The following is a 23,377-nucleotide window of genomic DNA, read 5'->3' on the forward strand; positions in this document are numbered from 1 at the left end:
CCATTTGTCATAGCCCTGGTAGCATACTAAATACAATACTTACCTTGTTTTTGCATTCACAGTATATATTGGAGAATGTCCCATATCAATGCTAAAGAATGATATTCTCTTGTAGGGTTGCATAGCATTCCTTGCTTTATGTACCTTAAATTGTTTAAGAGTTTCCAATAGAGAAAGCCAGGAGACTCTTAATCTAATCTCCTCTTGTCTTCTCTGGGGTCTAAGCCCATTAATTCTTCTCTCTCCTATATTTTGTTTCTGCACTCTACTCACACCTTCCCCATGACCTATACATGTGCTCAAGTCTTTCCCTTGATCTCTTAAGCTTTTCTCTCACTAGAATATATCTCCACTTCCTCTCACAATCAAGATGCTAGAAAGGATGGTCTTCACTCAGACACTCTTTCTCTACCCATTCACTATTCAACCCATTGCAGTTGGGCCTCTGCCCTCATCATTATACTGAGGATAAGCTGGATACAATCACCAGTGTCCCACTACTTGCCCAAAACAATTTAATCTTAAAATCCAACTTACTTGGTCTCCTTAGTGACCATGCCCCATTTGGAATTCTTTCCTACCCTGGATCTGATGACAATGCCCAGTCCTGGATCTCCTTGGATCTAACTCTTTTTCCTTTCTCAGTCTCTTCTGCTAGTTTCTCATCTTCTTCCAGGATGACATAAGCCAGGATTCTACCTTTGACCTTCTTTTCACCTCACTCTATACTCTCTTTAGACTGTCTCAGGCCTCCAACATTCTTCTATATGTAATTGAGCCAATATCCACATTTCTAGCCAAGGCCTCTCTGAGCTCCATCCTGCGCACCCCACTACCTGCCAGGCACTTCCATGCGGATGTCTCACAGCTACCTCAAACTCAACACATCCAAATTTTTAAATGTTTGCTTCTTATGCCACCATACCTGTTTTCCCTCTTTCTCCTTTGTCTTTCATAGGTGTTCAGAGACCCACAGTATCCTTAACACTAGGAAATGTATCTTTTTTCAGGCATGTCACTTACTTTTTCAGCCTTCAAAAATCTGCTACAATGTCAAATAGCATTCGATGGATAGACTGAAGATGCAGCTATGCTGGCTTTCTCTCATGGAACTTGCCAACATGTGGCTCCTGAGAAACTTTCATATATCCTTTCCTGGACAAACTTAGGGGGTTCAAATTTTCCCAATTTTGACAATTTCTCCTTTGTGCCCTCGTCACAGCATTTAGCCAGACAGTCACTCACCTCTTAGATTTCTCAGGTGTGAGTCAGAAACCGGTCCAACATATCATTCAAACCCATAGGGGCATTGTTAAATTATCTGAGGTGAGGTGAGGTGCAGGCACACCCCATTCATTTCTTTGGAGGGGGAGAAAGGAGATTTACAGCAAACAAAGAACTTGCACCCAAAATTCCTTCTAATATTCAAATAATGACCCTTTCATACTCTTGATGTTATAAGAGGATTAAGACAAATATAAATGGCTTTTAATAATCTCCTTAAACATTTGGCATCTTGTGTAATATCTCCTATGGAATATATTATTTCTTGGACCTTTTACCTCAGCCAAAACGTCCCTTTTGTCATCTCATTATATTATCATACCCTTTGACTAACAACTCTACAATAGCAAATCAACCATAGAAAAGTACTCCAAAATTGTAAACTTTTTACCTGAAAAGTGAAAATTTTTTCAATTAAAATATTCAACAATATAATGGCTAAGTTATGGAATACCCACGCAATAGAACTCACAAATTCATTAACAATTTGAATTAACATGGGACTTTCTTAGGTTATAATGCTAAGCTGAAAAAACATGTCCAAAACTGAACAAACTGATATACAATTGTATATAAAAAAGCCTCTGTGTCAATAGTTTTCTTCATATGAAGAGATTTTCAGTAATTTAGTTTTCCTTCTCAACTCAAGTTTTCTATAATGAACATTTGTTACTTTCATGATTAGAAAAATAAAGCAACTTTTTCAATGTATATTCATAAAATCCCACTCTGCACAATAAATAATTCATCTCAGTAGTAGGCTTGAGACCACCGTCTTTGAGCCAAAGCCCCATACTGGAGTAGACGGAAACTTCTAAAGTGAGTCATCTTTCTTCTTTCTCCAAATAACAAAATAAACTGGCCACAAAGTATTTTAATGGTATGCACAAATAAACCTAACATCTGGTAGTAAGACACCGAGCTTTCATCTCACCATCCAGGAAGGATGTTTGAGGAATAACTGAAAAATATCAAAGACTGAATAATTAACTCTCCAATATTTTCTTATTCATAACCAGGTAGTTCTCTAAAGGCTGGAAAAACACTGAAAATTTTATTTTTAATCAATGCACCAGGTAAGGAAACATAGCTCTGAAAGATAATGAAGCTTCAGCAATTAACCTAGCCAAGTTTATTACTTTGCATAATTAGTTTACCTGCCAACCTCAATCTGCCAGGCTTCTCCTAACTTTTAAAATGTGAATTGTGGCAATTCTGCCACAGAAGCTATTGGGCAGTCTGTCAAGAAATAACTGCTACTGTCCATTACATTTTATCTTTCCTAATGGAGTTATTGGGGAATATTTCAGGTTTTTAACATTTTTAAATTGACATGTTTATTGATTCTTGCTTTCTTTATGTGCATTATACACAGTGCTGGCATCGCACATCAAAATGCTAAACTTTACAACTTGAAACTCACCACCACAGTAGGTAACTTCCTTTGGTTATTAGCAAATGTCACTCGTGCAATGGAATAGTGAGTATTAAAATAAAATGTCTGTCTTTACACCTTCTTGATAATCTAAAAGAGTAACTATATGCATTAGTAATACTTTCTGACAATGAAGCTCTTAATTTTTTAAATCCAAAATGACCTTTTCTACAATTTCTTAGCAAAAATAGGAAGAAACTGCAGTTAGACTACCGGGACCATGTTATCATCATCATCTTCTTTTAATCCAAAACAGTGGGTGATATAAGAAGGAAAGTTCTAAAGTTCTTTAATTGGAACTAATTCCTATCGACCTCCAGCAACTTTTGCAAAGCTCAGAATAGCAGATAATAGGATGATTTAATGCCTTAAATCCCTTACAAAAGGATGTTGAGCCTGTTACTACCGCTCATTCCCGTCTCAGAATTTATTTTTGTTTTCCTTGATTCAGAACAGTTGCTTTTAAATGGGAGAATCATGTCTAGCCCAATAATATGCTACTTAACAGCAAGAGGAAATATAGTTCAGGAATAAAACTGAAAGGACAGGGATTCTGTTAGAATCTGAGAAATGTTTCCTTCATTTTCATGGTGCTATGATATTTAATTTATACTCAATGCCCCCATCACTTAGTGAATACTTGTCTCTAAAGACTTTCTCTGTGTCTGCAGCCCTTATCAGCATCCAAGTACACGTATTACGTGCCTACAATGTGCTTGTAGAGGAGAGAAACGTAAGATGTCCTTGCCTCAGAGTTTATAACTTCAAGTTGAGATATACAACTACTTAATATACATCTATGAGAGATTAGGAAGTACATGAATCAAACTGGTCCTATTAGTGTGGGGTAGATTATTAATAAGATAAGAATTCAGAGAAGGAAAAGTTCAGGGGCTTCTTGAGTGGTCTTGGAAAGACTGCCCAGAAAATGTTGAATAGGACAGCCTTGAAAGACAACTTGAGTTTGAATGAGTGGGAAGGAAGGTTCTGTGCTAATCTCTTATAAAATCTATTACTTATCTCACTTTTGGCTTTGCTTGCTTTCTACTTGTATGACTGTCTGTAAATTTTTTAGATAAAAGAGACCTCAATAAGGAAAATAAATATTGGAGAAAGCTTTGGGGAACTCATAGTCTTAACTCCTCTTCTTACATGATGTGGAATTTGAGGTATTGGCTTGGGTCAGGAAAAAAAATGTTTTGGTACATGATCAGTGGATCAAAGGAGATGCTAAAAGAGCATATCTGTGACCAGTTGATGGTGACAAGTGCCAAGTCTTTCTTGTTAATGTTTCAGTCTTTACAAAGGGTTTCATAAGTCTCCACACCCAACTCTTCAACACTAGTCTTAAGATAAGCGACAGCCAGCTCTAACATTCCAGCCACCTGCACTGCCTTACTTATATGAGACACATGACAGGCAAGCTAGCACACTTACTAGTATAGGTTAAAAAGAAGATTTGTCAATAGGTTCTTAGGAGCCAGAGGCTACAGAGCAATTGAAAAATCTGAACTAAATACACCAGTAAAAACTTTTAAATATAGTACATCACTTTCTTGGACCATCACAGAAAATAATATCTTTGAGTATGGTTTGGGTTTTGCTTTGTTTTGAAGTTTAAAATGTTGTATTTAAGGATTATGCTCCTCTGGTTTAATCCAACACTTTATAAGAAAATAAATTTCTGACTTGGAAAAACAATAGTCCTTCTAGTTTATTCTCATTCCATTTGGTTCCCAGGGTTTATATGATAGGGCTACCTTCTCAGCTTCTGTCTCTGCTCTCCAAACTGTAACATGAGAATAGTTCTTTCCAAGTCCCTTGATTCTCTCAGACCGGCTCTAAAAAGTTCCCATCCCCCACCAAAGAAAAAACAACTTTGAAATTATATTCATGCTTCCTCTTGCTCCTCAGAAACTGTTTAAGGCAAATTGATTTCTCTCTTTATTGCTGAGAAGTGAAACAAAAGGATTATGAAGCTCAGAAAAGGCTTTCCAAACTGGGATAACCCAAGGTTGAATTTTCATTTTGGTAAAATTAGTGTTTCACTATTTCTCCCAGAATCCAAGATTCTTCTTTAATTTCCATTATGGTGGGTTATAGTTCTGGTACATTTTCTAATTTTCTTCATTGCCAAATATTGCCCTGAGCTTCTCCCTGGACTAACCTGGAATTATCTACATGAGGATATCAAAGTCATCTTCTGTAGTGCTAAGGAAGCAAGGAAGGTTGGTATCAACATTCACTGAGTTAAAAAGGTTGCTTCTGCTTCATTGAAAATCAAACAAATAAAAAAAGGAAAATCAGAAGGTTGCTGTTGAAATTAGACCCTCAATCAATGTTACCTCCCCATAGCATTAACAGTCTAAAAGTCTTTTGACCTATAGTTTTTCTTTGGCTCTTCACAACAATTTTGTGGTAAATGTGAGGCTTATAATAGAAAATTCCCCAAACTGTGTGTTTACTCTTTCAGCAGATCTGGAGTGCTCAAAATCTTCACTCCCCTGCTGCTACCACCATACCCTGCTGCTTGATGTCAGAGCCAAGGCCACAGATGGCCACAGAAGAGTTACCTAAGGAGCACAAATGTCTTGAATCACAATGGACAGCTTATGATGCTATTGGAGCCCCAGCCTCAAGGCCAAGGTCAGCAAAACTGTGCAAGCATGTGGAGACAAAACATTACTGCTCCACTCTCTAGATCTGAGATGGGTATGGGGCGCTTATCTGAGTTGCCAACTCATGGCACAAGTAGTACAATAAAGCTATCTTTTAATCTGTTCTAGTTCATTGGTAAAGGAATGTTGTGAGGCAGGTATTTGGGATTTGTGGAGATAAGCACACCAGAATTAGGGGTTTATACCTGCACACCTCCTCATGAGAGGTACAGGTATACAGCATGGTGAGAGAAGTTCAGTGACTTGTCCAATGTTACACAAATATCAGAAAAGAAGAATAACTAGTAATAATAATAATAATAACCTCTCCTCTCTGAGGCTTCATTTCTTAACATTTAGAAGTGTTCTCCAGTTGACAAAGCATTTCATCAGGAATAGAGGAATGTGAATTAATTTCTGTTATTAATAATATGTAGAGCACTTTGAAACTATAAGAGCTTCATTATCACGTAACCATCTTTTCCTAACATCATTGAAAGGAGTATTGGTGGCTTCATCCTCACTTTTCAGATGAGGCAACTAACACACACACACTTAGGGTTATAAGTTGATGAACAGGAAAGGACTAGAAAGAATGGTCAATCTGATGAAAAGTAATATAGAATAAAGAGAAGTCTATATGAGTTTGAATGTATTTCAAGAATTTTTCTGATTTTTAAAGTTCCCTGTCTTTGTGAAGGTCTCATTACTTAAATCTAAGCCAAAGATCTTGATGATTTCTAAGGGGGAGGAAGGGTATTGTATGAATCACAAAGCAATGTTCTCCAACTCAAAATCCTCTTTAATTATACAGAAAGTGAAGCACTCTGTCTTTCCCTATTTTTTGACTTGAATAAAAATAAAATCCCACTAAATTATTCTTCTCTTTCTCCATTATGTTCATATTCGTTCGTCACTTCAGTGATTGGAAGCACACTAATTCTTTTTCTCCCAATTTGATCCTGGATTGGTGACTAGTCTGCTTTTGAAAGAAAAAATTTCACAATATAAACAATGTATTCTCATTGATTATAGATTTTAAGTACCTAATATGAAAACATTACTTCCATATTCATTCAAATAATGCTTCTTACATAATGGGCACCAGGAATATTACCAAGTTTTTTATTATGTGAATATTCTGGTTGAAAATCAGAAAAATGTCAATGGCAGTAAGTGAAACAGTTAACCTATTGAAAAATCTTCCACCAGAAGTGGTAAAATAGCCATTGCTCAGACAGAGAGCATATAGAACACAATAAACATGCAGAGAAGTAAAAACTTCTACTCTGTTAGGAATGGATTCAGTGACGTCAATAGGTCGCTTTTCTCTTATGAGGATTCAAGATTCTCCTTGTACTTTGAAGGAAAAAAAAGATCTTTTTGTTGTCGGTCATCTGTGCTATGATTGCTAGTCATTAAAGTCATTTGGCCCCAAACTAAGACAAGGCAATCAGCCTTATGGTTTTGTGCAGTTTGGTAAGGAGCAGGGCTCACAGGCCTACGCAGGGGTGGCAGGTAGAGGCATTTCAGAAATCATTTCCAAATGGAGGCTGGTATAATATCAACCTTTCTCTAAGAGTCATTATCAAAGATCAGCAGCACAAAGGCCCCTGACGTGCTGAGGAAGAGAAAAGAATAAGCAGCTCTCTCTGCCTGTACTCCCTACCTTTAACTAACCTACACCCTTGCAAAAGGGACATTCCTAAACCACCACTTTGGACAAGGTAATCCTGCTCCAAAGCCACCTGCAGCTCCCTATTGCCTGCATAATAAAATAGGAGGCTTAGACGTAAAAATCCACCATGACTTAATCCTAATCTTGTAAATATTTTTCTACACATTTCCTCTTCTGTATATTCACCACTCCTTGAGCTTTTCCATGTGTTGGCTCAATGTGTTCCACCTGTTAAGATGGTCCCCTCCTGTCTGCTACATTTCCTTCATGACCCCGTCCAAATTGTAGCTCCTCTTAGTCTCCCCCAGTTGCTGCATTTCATAGTCATCTCACTTCTAAGTATTTGTCCTCACTGTTCATTGGCCATTCAGCATATTCTGCTCTCTTATACTCCAAGGTTATAACTTTAGTATAACTTTATTGGAGGCAAGGACTATATCTCGGGCAATATTTGTCCTGATTTCACCATAGTGCCCAGTACATGGGAGTAACATTACTACAATACATTTGTGGAGCACTGGAGTATACAAAGCACTTTCACAGGCAGCTCTCAAGGTGGCCAAACTCCCAGCAACATAATCACTGGACTCCACTGTCCCAGCCTCACCCTGAGTGGCTCCCAAGCCATTCATCCACTGTTCTCACCTTTAACTCTCTACCTGCATTTTACAGATGAGGACACCAAGGCTCAGAAAAGGTGATTCCCCTATATTTATGCGTTTGTGAGAACTTGAAGGCAAGTCCTGGTCTTCTAACTCCAAATTCAGTGATCTTTCTATTTTACCACACTCCCTCTGTAAGAAGCATTCAACACATTTTTGTATACTTGGACCTTGGCTATCAGCACCACCATCAACTCCAGTAATTTTGCAGGGAAGCAAAGATGTGTGCATGTGTGCATGTATGTGTGCGTGTGTGTTGTGTCAATAACTGAGTGGGGTAGATCTAAAACACAGAAGTAGTAAAGGTACAAAATAAACAAAAACAAATAAACAAATGATAGTTATGACACTTAGGAGCTTCCAAGTTCTAAGCCTGAACTAATTAGCTATATGTTCTTGGGCAAGTCATCTCGGTCCATTAACGTAAAATGTCAGGTTGAACAAGGTAAACTCCAAAGTGCCTTCCAGCTCTAACATTCTATGATTCCTTATCCAGCTCTGGAAGGAGCTAAACATACTTTTCTGAGCCAGCATCAAGCAAACTAGCAGCTCTTAATCCATGCACTACACTTACATTCTTCGTGCTGTCATAGAGGAAGCCCACGTCAAACCTGCCTTGATTCTCAACCACAAGTGCCAATTTTACCTCTGCTCCAAATCCCTACCTGATGTCCCAACCCAGGGCAAAGATGATGTGACCCCAAGCCCCTTGTCCTTTGTCCCTCAGTCCAAAACAAAAGTCCACAGGCCTGTGAAAACTGGCACCACACTTCTGACCGTAACCAATACCTAACCCAGGAAGATAGAGATAATTATTACTCAAGATGTCAGCAGGTATCGTTTGAAATTAAAGCTGAGGCACCAAAGAATCATATCACCTCCTTTGGAATTCTTTGTAAAAAGAGATCTTTACATGTCTGGGATGCTTCGGGTATATTTGGTTCTGTTTAAAGCAGAAGTATGGACTTAGCTATAAGACTGTTACCGTCTTCCATAAATTCTGATTCTAGAGTTTACATGTGAAAACAATATGAAACCCTGAGCTTGGAAACTGGATTTTAGTGAGAATTACCTGTGTTATCACATGGGACAATTCACTTAATCTTTTCACACTCAATAATCCCATCTATGAGATGAGGAAAGTGGCTAGTAGGGAAGAGATATTAAAGCCACTTACATGTACAAAAATCTGTCATTTAAATATTATTGATGAATTTAAAACAGCCTCTTCAAATAAGTTTTTTTAAAAAAAATCCAAGCTCAAGGGCTTCCCTGGTGGCACAGTGGTTGAGAATCTGCCTGCCAATGCAGGGGACACGGGTTCGAGCCCTGGTCTGGGAAGATCCCACATGCCACAGAGCAACTAGGCCCGTGAGCCACAACTACTGAGCCTGCGTGTCTGGAGCCTGTGCTCCACAACAAGAGAGGCCGCGATAGTGAGAGGACCACACACTGCGATGAAGAGTGGCCCCCCGCTTGCCGCAACTAGAGAAAGCCCTCGCACAGAAACAAAGACCCAACACAGCCAAAAATAAATTAATTAATTAAAAAGAAAAAATCCAAGCTCAGTTTTGACTGATCTTTATAGCTACAGGACAGGGATGTTAAATATTATATTCAGTTAAGTCCAGCTTTTAAGAACTTAACTGATAAGCTTAATAACTGTTATTCATTCATGCCCAGATATTAACCTGAATCAGTACTATGATTTTAGACAAGTGGTACCTCTCTGTGATTCTGTCTGAAAGAAAACAAAAGCACAAGAAGCCCTCAAGAAGCCTTCTTTCAGAGCACTGTTTTGAGAATACATGAAGCAAAGTCCCCTGCTATGAATTTCAATGCCAACCTATGGCCTCCAGAAAGGCTGGGAGGAAGCCCAGAATAAGTCAGAATAAGACACTCTCTTTCTGTATTTCTCACTGACCATTGGATAAAGAGTAATGAGTTACAACTTGCTCTTTCTCATTTTTTTCAGCTGTAAAGTAGAGGTAATCCTACAGTCAGGAACTCTTTCCCCACAAGCATGGGCAGAACAGCTCCATCTCCATCTCTCACATGATTCCCAAACTGCCTGCAGGAGTTTTCTATTGCTATTTACAAATTAAAACAAACTTAGCAGCTTAAAACCACACATCTATATTACTTCAAGTTTTCTGTAGCTCAGGAGTCTGGATGCAGCTTAATTGGGTCCTCAGCTTAGGGTTTTACAGACTGAAATTAAGGTGTTGGCTGGGCTGCATTCCCATCTGAAAGCTCAACTGAGGAAGAATCTGCTTCCAAATTAATTCAAGTTGTTGACAGCATTCATTTCCTTTTGGCTGTATTACCAAGGGCCCTGGCTTTTTGCTAGCTATTGGCTGGAGGTCACCCTCAGGTCCTGGAGGCTACCTGCCATTTCTAGAGGCCACCTGCAATATGGACTTCTCCAACATGTCTATTTACTTCATCAAGCTCACAAGAAGAGTCTCCAGCTCCAGTCTGCTGAGAACAAAGTCATATACTGTAAGATACTCATGGGAATGACAGCCTACCACCTTGCCATATAAATAACCTAATCACAAGGGTGATATCTCATCATCTTTGCCATATTTTATTGCTTAGAAGCAATCTCAGGTCCTGCCCACAGTCAAGGGTAGAGTATTACATAAATCTGTGAACTCTGGGAGGTAGGATTTGCTGGAGGTCACCCAACAGCAAAATCAACCATCAGGCCCTGTAGCTGAAGCACTCCACTCTTACCAGGGAATTTCTCCCTCACCACTTCCCAATCACCACTGCTTTCACAGTTGTTCTGACAGCCCTGAGACTTCAAGCCAGCCACGCTCACAAGAGATCCTGTCCATTCATTCTGCAAATTGTATTTATCTCCTAATATGAGCCAGACACTATGCTAGTGTGATTAGCAGAATAATGCCACACACACACACATACACACACCAAAAAGATGTCCAGGTCCTTATTTTCAGAGCCTATGAATATGTTTGGTCATATGACAAAGGAGAATTTAGGTTGCAGATGGAATTAAGTTTGTAAATCAGCTGACCTGAAGATGGAAAGATTATCCTGCATTATCTGGGTAGAGCCAATATAATCACAAAGCTTCTTATAAATGGAAAAGGGAGGCAGAAGAGAGAGTGTCAGAGTGATGCCATGTGAGAAAGACTAAACCAGCCACTGCTGGCTTTCAAGATGGAAGGAGGGACTTCCCTGGTGGCGCTGTGGTTAGGAATCCACCTGCCAATGCAGGGGACACAGTTTTGATCCCTGGTCTGGGAAGATCCCACATGCCGCGGGGCAACTAAGCCCGCGAGCCACAACTACTGAGCCCGCGTGCCACAACTACTGAAGCCTGAGTGCCTAGAGCCTGTGCTCTGCAACAAGACAAGCCACTGCAATGAGAAGCCCGCGCACTGCAATGTAGAGTAGCCCCTGCTCGCCACAACTAGAGAAAGCCCTGCGCGCAGCAAGGAAGACCCAACACAGCCGAAAATAAATCAAATCAAAAAAAAAAGATGGAAGGAAACCACAAGCTAAGGAATGTGGGCAGCCTCTGGAATCTTGAAAAGAAAAGAATGCGGAGTCTTCCCTTGAGCATCCAAAAAGGAATGCAGCCCTGCCAACACCTAACTGTAACCTAGTTAGTTGAATTTCAGGCTTCAGATCTCCGGAACTATAAAGTAATAAATTTGTGTTGTTTTAAGCCAGTAAGCTTGTGGTTATCTGTTACAGCAACAATGGAAAGTTATTGCTACTAGGATATGGGGAGACAAAGATAAAAGAGACATGATCCTTGCCCTCAAGGAGCTCATAGGCATGGGGTGGGAGACAACACAGATGACCTCAGGGGAGGGGATAGAGCTGCTACTTGCCTCAGCACCGAAGTCCGGTTTTCAGCACCGCCTACAGCCCACAACCTGCTCCTCCTGAGGCCACTGCCTGGCCTGCTTGTGGCTCTGGGGCAAGAACTTTCCCTTCTATAATACAGATGTGGCTGTTTCTGCCTCACATTTTAAAGGGAAAAAAAAAGACAAGGTTTGACCCATCCAATTCAACACACAATTATAGAGTATTTTGTTAAGTGCCAAGAACAGGATATGCAAAGATGAATAAAACTGATCCTTACTCTCAGAGATTTTAAACTCTTGAAGACAGCAGACACATACATTCATAAATTCCATGATAAGTGTTATAATAGAACCATGTACACGGTCCCTTGGGAATACAGATAAGAAGGAATTAATTATGCTGAGAAAGATGGAAAGGGAGGGAGTGATATAAAGTCCCAGGAAGAAGGTGACCTGTGAAATGGATCTTGAAGAGTCATTAGGAGTATGTCAAGTAGAGTTTTTTAAAAAGTGAGGCAGAACGAACAACATGAAAATGCACGACAAATAAAAGAACTCATTGTGTTTGAGAAATCTGAAGTGGCCCATAGTGATTAGAACCTGGGATACAAGTGAAGGGAAGGACTGAGGGGATATCAAAAGGAGACTGGCAAGGTTAGGAAGAGTCAGTGGAAAAGGGATCTTTATGCCCACAAGCATGGACCCACAGTGCCCTAAGGGACTTGCCATGAGGGGCGTCACCCCACATGTTTTACAGTTACTCTAGCCGCAGTATGGAGATTGGACAGGAAGGATGAGAAAGGAAGCAGAGGTGCCTGACTGGAGGTCACCGCTATGGACCAGGAGAAAAATTAGGAAGATTTGACTTAAGGCATTGAATGTGGAAATAGATGGAAACAAGGGATTTTTGAGAGCCATGTTTGAGATGTGAGCAAATGAATTTAATGTGGGACATAAGGGAAAGGAATTAGAAAGAATTCCTTCCATGCTTCTGCTTAGGCAATCTAGTAGGTAGTGATGGTGCAAAGCATGCTTCTCAAACGTCAGAACACAGCAGGTATCAGAATTCCCTGTGGTTCTTGTTAAAACACACAACCAGCCCAGCTCCAGAGTTTCTGACGCAGTTGCCCTAGTTGACACATAGCTGTAAACTGAGCTAGGAAAGGCAGGTGAAGGAGCAGGTTTTAAGAAATGATAATGCAACTAAATTATTTAGTAAGAAAAGGGAGGATCAGTCTGAATTCCTTAAGGGAAGGAGCTGTATAAATTTAAGCTGTGTTATCTTTATAAGAAAACTTCTGTCAAAAGCTAATCAGGCTAGGATTAATTGGCTTTGTATTATCTGAGGAATTTGTCAGAGAATAAGTTATTGACTAGAATCTAGCAGCTACTTCCAATCTAGAGCATTCTAATGTCAACTGTAACAAGGTTTCATCAATGTGGAAACAAATAGAAAAGGAGAAATGTAGCACTATTTTAGCTGCTAAAACAAAAAAATGTTTTAATTAATTTAGTTATATCAGTTAACCAAAATAATCATCTTCTCTTATTTAAGGGGAGGGGGATAGGAAGAGAGAGAAAACTAGAGAGTGAAATTTCTCTTCAGAACTACCTAAAATGTATTTTTAAATCTGAGATTATAGAGCCTCTGGACAGCTCACACTTATGCCTCATTGATCATCTCTGTTCCTACTTCTCTTTGTTTAAATGTCCACAAGTGTGCGCTGACTCAAATGTTCACAGTTATCTGTGCAAATGCATGGCTGGACCTTGATTTTCTCTGGTTTGTTTTATTGCATAAGCAATAAAGAGAGTACTATTAACTGGAAAGTTATGGTTTTAGGTCATAATTTTACTGATCCTACTGAGAGCTGAAGAAAAGCCTGACATTCCGGAGTAATCCAGGCTTATTTGTCACGTGAATGTGGTTGTAAGGACACAGACCTTTCTCACCAGCACATAAAACTCAAGGGAGCATTTTAGTAAATTTACAAGTGCTGAGAGGTGGAGAAGAAGAGAAAGCCTGGAGGATGAACACATTGCTGTAAGAATGTTGTAAGACCGCAGGGGGAGATGAAGCAACTTCCCTGCTGATGGAGCTCAGCTCTGAAAGAGAAGGGGAATCTGCAGGGGCTCCACAGCCACCATTCATCTGATCCATTCTTTCTGTTGACTACTGTTCATTGTACACCTACTGTGTGCCCAGCTCTAGGCTACAGACACAGAATACATTCTATCATCATTATCACTATTACCAAGAATTTGTAAAGTACCCACTTTGTACATGGGACTAGGCCAACTGCCCTTACGCTCATGGAATTAACAGATTGGAATTTAAGTAAGTGAAACTACAAAACCCTGAAGCACAAACCTAGTGTTACTGTTATTTTTAAATCGATTCTTTCTTCTACAAAGTAGTCCCTCTCCTCTGATTATAGCCCAGCTGGCTGCTATTAAGTAGCTGGCAGCTCTTCACACACTTGCATGACATTACAAATACCTGTGTTAAGAAGAAAAGTAAAAGAGTTTGCTCTTCCGCAGTCAGCATGGATCATGTTTGAAAGATGAAATCCCTATGGTAAATCAGCCAGTCACAGGAGGATTAGATCCAGAATGCAGGTCTCCTAATTCCTGGTCCACAGTTATTCCCACAGTTGCTCCACCTTGATCATCAGAGGTGGCCTGTTCCTCTCTTTAAAAGATAATTTATTTAGGCTTAAAAGTGAACTGACTTAGAAATATTAATGAATATTAATGAATCCTGTGTTTGCCTGCTTCTGAGCATGCTACTCTAACCTGTGTACAGTTTTCCAACTGATACTGTCAACACATGACCACCAACTACCTATCAGTGTGTATTGAGCTAATTTTCTACCCCAGAAAAGAGCTTGAATCAATGTTTTTATCCGCTCTTACCTGAGGTGATAGCAAAATATCACAATTGGCAGAACATAAGAATAAGTTTTGTAGTGATAGAGGAAGACTTTTCAATGCAAAACTAACCAAAGTGTAAATCAAATTTGTGCCCTAGCACCTAACAACTCAAAGTGCAGTCAGTGGACCAGCAGTATTAGCATCTCTTGGGAGCTTGTTAGTAATGCAGGATCTCAGGCCCAGTTGCAGAACTACTGAATCAGAATCTGCATTTCAATGTGATGTCCAGGTGTCTCACATGCACATTCAATTTTAGGAAGCATTGTCCTAGACCTCACGAGCACCAAGTCAACAGAGCTTCCCAATCCCAGTGCAACAAACGCCTGATAGTTGTGTTGAGTCAGCAGCTTCCTCAGCTCTCATCAGAGGTGGGTAGAGCCTGGATTCTTCAAAGTCACTGGGCCAGCCACCTCCAGTCATGTGCAGCCTGTCCATTTACCCTGGTGTACCACATAAACACAAGCTTGAATTTCTTGTGTGTACTACGCACACATAAGAAAAGGTTATGTACTTTTCATGTACTCTCTGCATGAGAAGGATTAAGCAAGTATGGTTCTAACCAATTGAGTGAACTTGAACAAGTGTTAGAAACATGAATTCAATTTTGTAAAGTGCTTTGATGTCATGAAACATGCCATAAAAGCATCAAGTGGTTTTTTATCAACACTAACAAGACACACTGAGATCCTAAAAGGAGAATAGCTGCTGCTTTGTTCCAAAGACTTACTATTTGGTATCCCAGGAGGCAGGACGATATCCCAACCAAGTGCTCTCTGAAAGTGACTTCCAGAATAGGTTTGAGGCATCTCTTTTTATCTGATGGGAAATGACAGCCATTACACTGAATTATGTGATGATGGTAGCACAACCTAAGAATGAGAGGAAGCCAGGCTTATAAAATAGCCCCTTACATTTTCCTATTGAGAAAACATCCGCAACTTACTTTTTCTTCGGAAAGAGATGATTTTACATGCTTATTAGAAAGGGAGCATCAGTATAAATAAAGGCATGTCAAATCTATAACTCAGCTTCTTTGTAATGCAAGGCGCTCCACTGTGAAACATTCGATGCACTCAGCCATCTTCATCTCAGCACAACCCATGTGCTCTCGACCTACCTAATGCAGTCCAGCAAAGCCGTCATTAGCCATATTTAAATTTAAATATAGGGACTTCCCTGGCGGTCCAGTGGTTAAGACTTCACCTTCCAATGCAGGGGGTGTGGGTTCGATCCCTGGTGTGGGAGGTAAGATCCCACATGCCTCAAGGCCAAAAAAACCAAAACATAAAACAGAAGCAGGGCTTCCCTGGTGGCGCAGTGGTTGAGAGTCCGCCTTCCAATGCAGGGGACACGGGTTCGTGCCCTGGTCTGGGAAGATCCCACATGCCGCGGAGCGGCTGGGCCCGTGAGCCATGGCTGCTGAGCTGCGCGTCCGGAGCCTGTGCTCCGCAACGGGAGAGGCCACAACAGTGAGAGGCCTGTGTACCGCAAAAAAAAAAAAAAAAAAAAAAAAAAACAGAAGCAATATTGTAACAAATTCAATAAAGACTTTAAAAATGGTCCACATCCCAAAAAAATCTTTAAAAATTTTTTAAATATAAATTAGTTGTTTACATTTAAATATAAATTCATTTAAACAGAATAAAAATTCAGTTCCTAATTTATATTTACTACATTTCAAGTGTTCAAAAGTCACATATGAGTACTGGCTACCATAGTAGATATACAGATATAAACTATTTCCACTATCACAGACAGTTCTATTAGAAGGTGCTCCTCCAGACTGTCCAAATAAAGTATGTTCCTCCCCTAAATTCTTGCAGGAAAAGAGGCAAAGGGCCTTTCTTTATCATATTACTATTCTTAACACAAACGACATTAAGCCTAGTAAGGTAAAATTGTGAGCCAACCACACATTCACTCTCAAGACTCTCTTTCTTTCCTTTCCACTCCCCAACCCCAGGATTAGGGACTAGTGAGACTTCCCTGACCACTGTAGGAAGATCACTCCAGGAGAAATATAGATTGAGTTTTCTAAACATGCCCCACATCCTCCCTTTACAGTAGACTCTTGAAGAATGCCCACACCATCCCTACACACCCAAAATACTCTACCAAAATGGCCACCATTAAAAAAGAATTATGTCTGTTAACTCATTAATTCTCCCAAATATTTCCATCCATGAGGTCATAGAATATACATCGAATGACATCTCTATCCCAGCACTGTGCTAGGCACAGAAGATACAGTGATGGATAAGACAGTTGTGGTCTCTTTCCTCACAGCACTGATAGTCTAGCAGAAAACAGTGAACGAGCGATTACAACTGTGACACAGACCACACAGGGGAAGCAGCAGACAATCTAACAGGAAGGCCTTACCTAGTCTTCTGGGTTAGGAAAACCCTCCTGAGCAAGTGATGTTTGAGGCGAGGTTTGAAAAATAAGATGCTACTTAGAGAAAGAGGAGAGGAATAGCATTCCAAACAGTGGTAAAGCCATGGCCCAAGGCTTTGAAGTCGGAAAGAACAAAGAAAAAGCTGTAAAAGAGTCAGTGTGACTGGCTCCTAGAGATGGAGCACAGAGTGGCAGAGGTGAGGAGAAAAGCAAACGTGGAGGTCACTCTGGCTGCAGAGAACAGATAGGAAGGGAGCAAAAATGGATTCACAGGGATTATTTCAGAAGTCCTGCATAGGATCATGGGCTGGGATGAAGGCGCAGTAAAAGTGGGCAGAGTAGTGAAGCACTTGGAGGTAGAGAAAATCAACAGGCCCTAACACTGAATGGATATCAAGAGTGAGGAAGAGAGAGGAGTTTTAAAATGACCCCAGATTTCTGGGTTTAGGAATTGGTTAAGTGGTAAACTGGCAAACACTGTAAAAGGAGTGGGTTGCAAAGAACGAGGCATTAAAGATAAGTTAGGAACCAGTGGAATCAACAATGTCTGCGAAACATAGTAAAAGGGAGGTGTTTGAGTGGGCAGCAGTTAAATCTGGGGTCACCATCAGGGGTGTAGGTGAGATTGAAACCTGCAGAGTCAATGACATCACCTCAGGAGAGAGTACGGATTAAGAAGAAAGGAAGTTGAGGCCCCCAAAGAGCCCCACATTGTGCCACAAGCACCTGCTGGGCTGCAGCTGGGTTCTGAGGAGGGCGGCCCTGCCTTCAGGAGATCTGCAATCTAATCAATGTTCCATTCAAAATCATGCAAGATTCAATCCCAGCAATCAACCATTTGCAGCTGGCAAGAGGCTGTCTTTCCAAGGTTTTCTGCCAGATTCGACATATTTGAACACTTTCAGATCTTCATCCCTGTCTCTGGCTTAGAGCAGATAGTGTTCTGGCAGCTAGGGTCCAAGAGCCATCTTCCCCCCCCCCCCCCCGCCACCCCGTTCCTTGCGGTGTACTGCCACCTGGTGGCCACCGCCTGGTAGAAGCAGGCGGTGGCCTGCTTTGTTTGGCCTTTTCCTTTGTTTCGGTTTGAGATCCACACACCTTTAAGGATGCCTCCTACTCAAACTAAGCTATTTTTAGCTTCTTTCATGGTCTCATTGGACTTGAGGTGTAATTGAGCAGGAAGGTCAAACGGCAGTAAAAACAATGACATTTTTTTCCCTCTTCTCGTCAAATATTTTTGTAATACATGTAGGCATTGTTAATGGAGACAGGAAGTACAGATTACAGAAGAGCTCATAAATTGCTATAACACCATAGACATGTTCCTACTAATGATATTATCACATTTTTAATTGATTTATAGAATTTAATTATCTCATGATAGTTTTTGGGTTTTTTTTTTCCCACTAGCTTTAAACCAAATTCTGGGCAACAAAATATATTTAATGGCTGATAAAATAAACCAAAATGGTTGTTTTACTTCCTTGTTTCAGTGTGAGTCACAAGTTTTAGAATATAAAATATTATTTTAACAGTCAATAGTAAACTAATTCATAGTATACTTTTGCATTTTTCCCATACTTTTCCTCTTGTAGATAATATGTAAAATTATGGAAAAATAAATTACTTTGCACTTTCAAGGATGAGCTAAGTTATGATGATGGTGTCCTCTGTAAAAGCCTATCTAACAGAACAGTTTTCAATTTAGGTTAAATTTCAACCAAATAGCAGTAAACTAAGATGGAATTACATAAAGAAAGTGATTGCATCACCATCATTCATTGCAATTCAGTGAACCACAAAAAGTATTTAATGCTTATTTTTAAAAAATTTTTATTTTATTTATTTATAAAGCAGGTTCTTATTAGTAATCAATTTTATACACATCAGTGTATACATGTCAATCCCAGTCGCCCAAATCAGCACACCCCAACCCCCACCCCCCTGCCACTTTCCCCCCTCGGTGTCCCTACGTTTGTTCTCTACATCTGTGTCTCAATTTCTGCCCTGCAAACCAGTTCATCTGTACCATTTTTCTAGGTTCCACATATATGCGTTAATATACGATATTTGTTTTTCTCTTTCTGCCTTACTTCACTCTGTATGACAGTCTCTAGATCCATCCACGTCTCAACAAATGACCCAATTTCATTCCTTTTTATGGCTGAGTAATATTCCATTGTATATATGTGCCACATCTTCTTTATCCATTCGTCTGTCGATGGGCATTTAGGTTGCTTCCATGACCTGGCTATTGTAAATAGTGCTGCAATGAACATTGGGGTGCATGTGTCTTTTTGAATTATGGTTTTCTCTGGATATATGCCCAGTAGTGGGATTGCTGGATCATATGGTAATTCTATTTTTTTAGTTTTTTAAGGAACCTCCATACTGTTCTCCATAGTGGCTGTATCAATTTGCATTCCCACCAACAGTACAAGAGGGTTCCCTTTCTCCACACCCTCTCCAGCATTTGTTGTTTCTAGATTTTCTGATGATGCCCATTATAACTGGTCTGAGGTGATACCTCATTGTAGTTTTGATTTGCATTTCTCTAATATTAGTGATGTTGAGCAGCTTCTCATGTGCTTCTTGGCCATCTGTATGTCTTCTTTGGAGAAATGTCTATTTAGATCTTCTGCCCATTTTTGGATTGGGTTGTTTGTTTTTTTAATATTGAGCTGCATGAGCTGTTTATATATTTTGGAGATTAATCCTTTGTCCATTGATTCGTTTGCAAATATTTTCTCCCATTCTGAAGGTTGTCTTTTCGTCTTATTTATAGTTTCCTTTGCTGTGCAAAAGCTTTGAAGTTTCATGAGGTCCCATTTGTTTATTTTTGTTTTTATTTCCATTACTCTAGGAGGTGGATCAAAAAAGATCTTGCTGTGATTTATGTCAAAGAGTGGTCTTCCTATGTTTTCCTCTAAGAGTTTTACAGTGTCCAGTCTTACATTTAGGTCTCTAATCCATTTTGAGTTTATTTTTGTGTATGGTGTTAGGGAGTGTTCTAATTTCATTCTTTTACATGTAGCTGTCCAGTTTTCCTAGCACCACTTATTGAAGAGACTGTCTTTTCTCCATTGTATATCCTTGCTTCCTTTGTCACAGATTAGTTGACCATAGGTGCGTGGGTTTATCTCTGGGCTTTCTATCTTGTTCCATTGATCTATGTTTCTGTTTTTGTGCCAGTACCATATTGTCTTGATTACTGTAGCTTTATAATATAGTCTGAACTCAGGGAGTCTGATTCCTCCAGCTCCATTTTTTTCCCTCAAGATTGCTTTGGCTATTTGGGGTCTTTTGTGTCTCCATACAAATTTTAAGATTTTTTGTTCTAGTTCCATAAAAAATGCCATTGGTAATTTGATAGGGATTTCATTGAATCTGTAGATTGCTTTGGGTAGTACAGTCATTTTTACAATATTGATTCTTCCAATCAATAGAGAGAACATGGTATATCTCTCCATCGGTTGGTATCATCTTTAATTTCTTTCATCAGTGTCTTATAGTTTTCTGTGTACAGGGCTTTTGTCTCCCTAGGTAGGTTTATTCCTAGCTATTTTATTCTTTTTGTTGCAATGGTAAATGGGACTGTTTCCTTAATTTCTCTTTCAGAGTTTTCTTCATTAGTGTATAGGAATGCAAGAGATTCTGTGCATTAATTTTGTATCCTGCAACTTTACCAAATTCATTGATTAGCTCTAGTAGTTTTCTGGTAGCATCTTTAGGATTCTCTATGTATAGTATCATGTCATCTGCAAACGGTGACAGTTTTACTTCTTCTTTTCCAATTTGGATTCCTTTTATTTCTTTTCTTCTCTGATTGCCTTGGCTAGGACTTCCAAAACTATGTTGAATAATAGTGATGGGAGTGGACACCCTTGTCTTGTTCCTGATCTTAGAGGAAATGCTTTCAGTTTTTCACCATTGAGAATGATGTTTGCTGTGGGTTTGTCGTATATGGCCTTTGTTATGTTGAGGTAGGTTCCCTCTATGCCCACTTTCTGGAGAGTTTTTTTTCATAAATCGGTGTTGAATTTTGTCGAAAGCTTTTTCTGCATCTATTGAGATGATCATATGGTTTTTATTCTTCAATTTGTTAATATGGTGTATCACATAGATTGATTTGCATATATTTGAAGAATCCATGCATCCCTGGGATAAATCCCACTTGATCATGGTGTATGATCCTTTTAATGTGTTGTTGGATTCCGTTTGCTAATTTTTCTTTTTGTCCATATTTCCCAATTATACATCACATGAAATAATTACATAGATCCGAATTTTCTGAGAATTTCTAATTGACAAGAGATCAAACATCCTTGTGTTACCTGAGTCTTATGGATAACATTCAGTTGTTCTAAGAGAGATTAAACTCAACCAAAGACAAAGTTTAAAGCAAAATTAAACAGATAAAATCATGAAACAAAAGAACCAGTATTAACCATGTGCTTTCTTAGTTATCTGAGTTCCCTTCAGGTCAGATGTTTATAAAAATGTTATCTTTGGAATATGTTTGGTCTTCTATCAGAAAAATGCCCAGAACTTTTATTTCTCTAAATCCTACCATAACCATTGAATGAATCATTGGTGAATAAATGTGGAAAGTGCCGGGCTGTGTAACAGTAGAAGGTGAATGATATAAAACAATTCCTGACCTTGCATTAACTTGAAACCTGTTATAGCCAATGTGTAAATCAAATCAAATAGAAGATGGGAAAGCACTCTGAAAATTATACACAATGCAAATCTAAATAAGAATTATTCTCATAATAGCATTACCTCACCAACATCATTATAGAGGACAGCTCCATCACAAACACACATGCACAATTTGACCAAGGTGATGAAATAAATTAGATGAGGAAATACACAGCAGAAGTTAAAAACTTACAGCAGCTGTGAAAGTAAGACTCAGCTTTGAAATTTCCCACTAACTTTTGGTTTGAGGATTCACTGTCTGTGAGTCAGCTTATCTTTATTTTTTTTCATCATAATTCTCTGATTTTCTTTCTATCTTAATTCCCAGAATAAATATGGAGCAGCAACCAATAGAAAACGGAAGTCCAGACTGCCAGCAGCACCTTTCTAAATACTGCTGTGCTGTGCAGAGAGCAGTGAAGTGTGTCCAGTCGAAGCACACAGTAAATTATGTGAAACATCCATCCCCCAAGTGTCCTGTGCTGCTGTGTAGGGAAACTCACAGTGCATAGCTAAAGGATCTCTTTGTTCAGGAAGGTTTAAGTAAAGTTCAACACAAAATTTTCTCCCCAGTGGATAATCTTAAATCAAAATCAGGATGCCACAGGCTTGATTCGTGAGCCTATAACACCCTGTGGGTCCTGACACATACAGACACATTCTCAGACTCCCAGCAATCCTTCTTTTGCTCTTTCCTCTAACATCACCTTCCCTTGGGTCATCATCACATCCCAGCAGTTTGTGTAGGAAAAGTAGGATTGCAGGAGAAGTTTTTAAAAGCCCTCCTTATAGAGTACATTTGTTTTAAAATACCTGGATGTTCTCTTGGTTGCTTCTTGGGGAAAAAATTGTTAATATCAGTCTCTAGTCCACAGCCAAAGACTCACTTTCCTGCTGCTCTGTTTTTGTCACACAAAGCTGGAGATGATCTGCAGCACCAAGTACCCTAGAGGGATTGATAGTGACCTTTCATGGCAGTGGCTGCTACAGAAAATGCACCATGTCTCCCCAGTTCAACCCTGTACTGGTCAGCTCAGGCTGCCTTAACAGTATGCCACAGACTGGGGGACTGGGGGCTTAAACCACAGAAATGTATTTTCTCACAGTTCTGGAGTCTGGAAGTCCACAATCAAGCTGCCAACAGGCTTGGTTTCTTGTGAGACTCCTTCACTTGCAGACAACAGCTTCGCACTGTCCTCACATGGCCTTTTCTATCTGTGAGTACATGGAGAGAGAGAGAGACCTCTGTATCTCTTTCTGTTCTTATAAGGATACTAGTCACATTGTATTAGGGCCCCAACCATATGACTCCCTTAATTACCACCTTAAATGTCCTGTCTCCAGATACAGTCATATTAGAGGTTAGGTCTTCAGCATATGAATTTTGTGGGAACGCAATTAAGTCCATAACAAATCTATATTTATTGACAACCTAGTATGAGAAAGATATGGTGCTAGACTCAGAAAATACAAAAGTGAATAAGACACTATCCCTGGCCTCAACAAGTACACAACTCAGTGTGGGGAGATCAACGTGTGTACAACTATATATGCCCCAAGTCAGCTGTGAAAGTGCAGATATTAGACTCTAAGAGAGTGATAAAATGCCATAGAAGAGACCATGAATGAGTTTAAACAAATGGTGTGATATGGTTATGTGTCCTTTAGAATGATCACTCTGGTGACAGTGAGGAAAATGGACTGGGGTATTGAGACTGAAAGCAAAGAGGAAAGTTAGCAGTCTCCTATTAACCTAGAAGATGAAGAAAGAAAACCTGAAC

The 23,377-nt window shown here is 39.6% G+C and overlaps 1 long non-coding RNA gene across 2 annotated transcripts in view; it reads right to left on the minus strand.

Moving 5' to 3' along the window:
- LOC137225252 (uncharacterized) overlaps positions 1 to 23,377 on the minus strand; it is a 243,647-nt gene that overhangs the window by 141,224 nt on the left and 79,046 nt on the right. The window contains exon 4 of one of the 2 annotated variants that reach the window (XR_010943756.1): positions 15,092 to 15,364. The exons of the other annotated variant lie outside the window; for it this stretch is intronic. This is a non-coding gene — a long non-coding RNA (uncharacterized lncRNA). Of the gene's footprint in view, positions 1 to 15,091; positions 15,365 to 23,377 lie in introns of those variants that run through there. 2 annotated transcript variants of the gene reach the window in all.

The sequence above is a fragment of the Pseudorca crassidens genome, chromosome 5 (genome assembly GCF_039906515.1).
Source record: "Pseudorca crassidens isolate mPseCra1 chromosome 5, mPseCra1.hap1, whole genome shotgun sequence".
Taxonomy (NCBI): domain Eukaryota; kingdom Metazoa; phylum Chordata; class Mammalia; order Artiodactyla; family Delphinidae; genus Pseudorca; species Pseudorca crassidens.